Source organism: Suncus etruscus, chromosome 15 (genome assembly GCF_024139225.1).
Source record: "Suncus etruscus isolate mSunEtr1 chromosome 15, mSunEtr1.pri.cur, whole genome shotgun sequence".
NCBI classification, from domain to species: domain Eukaryota; kingdom Metazoa; phylum Chordata; class Mammalia; order Eulipotyphla; family Soricidae; genus Suncus; species Suncus etruscus.
This window is the reverse complement of record NC_064862.1, coordinates 86,860,121-86,864,378: the sequence shown is the minus strand read 5'-3', so window position 1 is coordinate 86,864,378 and position 4,258 is coordinate 86,860,121. Positions and strand designations below refer to the sequence as shown.

The following is a 4,258-nucleotide window of genomic DNA, read 5'->3' as shown; positions in this document are numbered from 1 at the left end:
TTTTTGCCTGTTCATCTACCTGGTTCTTAATAAAGGCAGTAATTTTGCGGAAAATCCATGGGCCAAGAGAAAAGAGCAGCATGAGGCTAATAAGAGGGCCCAAAATAGTGGACAGTAATGTATGTATCCAAGGAGAAGAGAAAAACCAACCCTGTTACCAACTTTGTTTTTGGTCAAAACGTTTCTGGAACTCCTTCATACCGTTACCAATACGTAGAACACTATCCCTAACTAATCCAGATTTGTCTTTAAATACACAGCATAGTTCTTTAAGGGCCACACAGACTCCCCCTTCCTATATAAGGGCAAAATATAAAGTACGACGATTTTGAAGAACTACATCAGCAAGGGAACTAACAGTATCGTAGGGGTTGAGGAGAGAAGCTAAGCTAACAGCGTTTATAATATGGTTTTGTGAGGGCTAGAGCAGAGGCATTTATAATATTTAAAATAACTTGAGAGGAGAAGGATGGGCTAGAAGGCAGAGTTCGTAGCTTACAACTTGCTTAATAGTGAGTTGATGACGCTGAGGCTGAACTTTCCAGAGAAGAAGTTTAGAGTTATTGGTGTAGATAGGAGATTTAAACGTTGTGATGCTTTTATAAAACGGCGAAACCGGTGAATTGCAGATTTAACAGTGTTCATAGCTGGTGTTGGAGAGCGCTTGGGCAGAGGCATTGACCATTTGCAGGATGAGGTTCAAGGTGGAAACCGGACCAACAGGTTTGATGGTTAATGTAGGCTTTAACAAAGCTAAAACATAATAATTATGATAAGCAAGAAACATTTCAGTAACAATATGGGGAGAAAATGCAGTGGAGTAAACAAAATAAGTGGAGTTGGGGGCTTCAATGAAGATGGAAGAGTTGTTAACAATAATGGTTTGATTGCAAATGTGTGATTGTTGAACAGGCGGGCACATATATGGTTCGAGCAAGCAAAGTTCCACGACCGTGACTTGTTTACAATGGAGGTTGTTGGTGGCAATGGTGGGCATCCAAGGCAGCTAGGCAGAGTGCTCAATTCAGCATTGTTAAAGGTGGAGTTTGTCAGAAACAGGTTTGCAGGAAAGGCGGCTGGCAGGAGGGGTGACAGGCTTTTTTGAAGTGGATGAAGACAGGACTGTGGAAGGCTGCGGAAATTTTTTGTTAGACTTCAGCATTTAAAAAATTTTTATAATTAACAATCGCCAATTTATCAAAAACTTTTAAACTGAACATAAATGATTTTTGTTAAACTTTTTAGTTATTATTTTAAAGCTAGATGCTATTTTTTAGCTATAAATACATATTCTATAGGCCTGAACTTACACATAGCAGGAAAGTTGGGTGACTGCAAAGTCCAGAAATTCTCCAGGGAAAAGTTATCCCCGATGGCCATTGAGAAATTTGGGGTTTGCCATCCCTCACACTTTCCGCCATGTTTTTAGAAGGACAAAGCTAGCTTAATACATAATTTTTAACACATGATTTTTAATTGTAAGATGCCAGTTTGTGAACTGACCAGACTGAACCAGGTTGAAAAAATTAATTGAAATTTAAAAAATGGATAAGGCTTTAAAAATTGTATTATTATAAAATGTAGAGATAACAAATAAACAGACAAAACAAAACAACACTAAACACAACATTTTACACTTGTGGCCACTTTTATTCATCACAACAGACACATAAACAGACAAAAGGATTGATTTAAGACTGATTTATAAAAAATTGACAAGCGCTTTTAAATATTTAGCTAGCATGTTTGTGAGAAGAAAAAAAAAATTTTGTAGAAAAACTTTTTTAGTTTTGAGAAGTACTTAATGTAGATGGAGTGGAACTTTGCTGAAAATAAATTTTAAGGTTTAGATTTAACACAAAACATTTTTAAAACAACTTTAATTTGAAGTTTAAAACATTAAGTAAAATGGTTAATGAGCACTGTAGAAGGAGTCTTTACTCTGAAGTATGAAATCATTTGCTGTAAATGAATAGGTTTTCTTTAAATTGGTTTTGCAGTAGAACAGTAAGACAGCTGCAATAAAGTGTTAAAATTTTTATGATTAAACACAATAGCATGAACTATGATTATTAAAGGTATAAAAACTGATTTTAAAAAACAAACAACTGTTTTTACTATGAAGACTTTATGTGAATAATTTGTAAAAAATATTACATACTAAATTAACTAAATGCTTAGAGTATTATAAAATATAGTTAAAGACATCTGATACATTTACACACCTAGAACTTAAGACCTAAATTGTATTTAATACTAGTTAATTTGCTTATAAAGTTTAGTTACTTTTATATATTCTTATAAAATTATATATAATATATTTTTCATTTATATTATTTTTTTTACTGCGACACAAATATACAGATTTGTATAATGTGCTGATATTTTGAATGCACTTAAAATAATAGTTCTTTCAATGCAGAAATAAAGAACAACCATTGCTGTAGCACAAAGTTAAAACTAAGGGTACTATAAAGCACACCTAGGTGTTTACTGTGCATTAAATTAACTATATTGTTTAAAAAGGCTAACCACATTATTTTTTACATAATTTTGTAAATACTTTAAAAATTAAAATAAAACTTTTAATAGAAATATAAGACTTAATTTTAACACTTTTGTGTTTGTTTGGATTTTAAAACACAAAGAAGTTTTTCTTTTACCAACATTTTGTTATCTGTAAAGTGACAGAATTATGACCTTGCTTTAAAATTTTCTGAGAGGCATGAAAAAAAAATTTATTGCCTTTATTTTTTTGTTGCTTTTTAATGTTTTAATAATTACTTTACACCACTTAATGCACTAAACCTAATAACACATATTTGACGAAGTGTAGGGCTGACAAGGTGAAGCAGAGTTTTTCACTGATAACTCGGGGAGGGGCCAGCACAGTTAACAGCAGGAAGGCTAGAGGCAAATTATTTACAGTTAGCAGGGTGTAATGATATATAGGAAAAAAAAAGCAATTTTTTAAGATTAATTACTAATTTATTGGAATTAGAGGGAATGGCAACTGAAGAGGGGAGTCTGGGTTGCAAAAGCACCATGGGGATCATGGTTTTATTAATTGATTTGAGAATATGCAAGAGATGCTACTTTTCAGATTTCTTTTGAATAACAAAGATTGGGTATTTCAAGGTGAATTGGAAGGCTTAAAGTGGGAGTGTCAGGGCTTGAGCTGGCTGTTCTCCAAGGCTGGCAGGAAAGAGGCTGAAGGAGGCTGAGGATTGGTTTGAGCAAAGTAAAGGGTACATTAGGCTCAGAAGTTTTAACAGCAAAGTGTAGATATCGCAAGGTTTTATGGCTTAGCAGATGATACTTTGTAATTATCCTGCTTACTGTGCCCTTAGAATTTTTTGTAGGCACTGCAGCAGTTTCTGTTTTATGGCACTTAGCCTCACTTTCATTAGTTTGTCTCTTTGAGTTCTCAAGAGGGGGGGCCTGGCCGTGGAATTCAGTGGGCAGAGGACAGACAACTATAGATTTAGGAGGGGGGGGAACGCCTGAAAGGCAGAAACCTGTGAATTAAGAGAAGCAGCCTGTTTTTGAAGGCTTAAGATTTGTTTAAGATTTTCAATTTGGCCAAGTAGTTTCATTTCTATAGCTTTAAGAGGGGGAGCGGTGAGAGGAGGGAATCTGCCATGGTTAGGGACTGAGCGTTCTCCGCGGTGGAGGCTGCTGAGCAGGCGGGGGAAGACTTTCTCCATTAGGGAGAAAGACAGGAAAGGTAGCGCTGGTTTTTGAGCCAAGAGCATTATCAAGTTTGTTAGAGAGGTGAGAGACCATGGATGTAATTGTGGTGAGTTGGGAACTCAAGTCAGAAAAAGGGGGGGGGGAGGGAGAAAGCAGCAACAGTTTGTTGCCGGTGTGGGGGAGCTGCTGGAATGCTGGCTTTGGGGAGCGACTTCCAGGCACGGAGGGCAGCAAGAGCCATGTTGGCAAGCTGGGACCTGGAAAGTGTGTGCTGTACCTTTAAGGTATGAAAAGAGGCGAGGCCAGCTATAAGAGTTTAGAGATTAGGATTCCTGCCTATTTGCAGGGGCTTTGCAATGGAAAAAAAGTTAACTTCCCAAGAGACAAAGAGTTCAGCTTTTAGATTCTAAGCAGGAGAGCGTGTAAGGGGCTTGGGGGCCATAGGAGGTTACGGCTTGAAACGGCTCTTTGAGGCTTTTCCAATTAAAGGCTTTGTATTGTTGCAATTGCTGGCTAAGGAGGGGAGGGTGGTGAGGGGAGTAAAGGTTTTGGTGAAACAGGGACG

General features: G+C 36.8%; 1 non-coding gene across 1 annotated transcript; it reads right to left on the bottom strand.

The window, feature by feature from the left end:
• Nucleotides 1-2,371: 2,371 nt before the first annotated feature.
• LOC126031903 (small nucleolar RNA SNORA22) lies at nucleotides 2,372-2,501 on the bottom strand. The gene has a single exon (XR_007503710.1). It is a non-coding gene; the product is annotated as a small nucleolar RNA SNORA22 (small nucleolar RNA).
• Nucleotides 2,502-4,258: the final 1,757 nt, after the last annotated feature.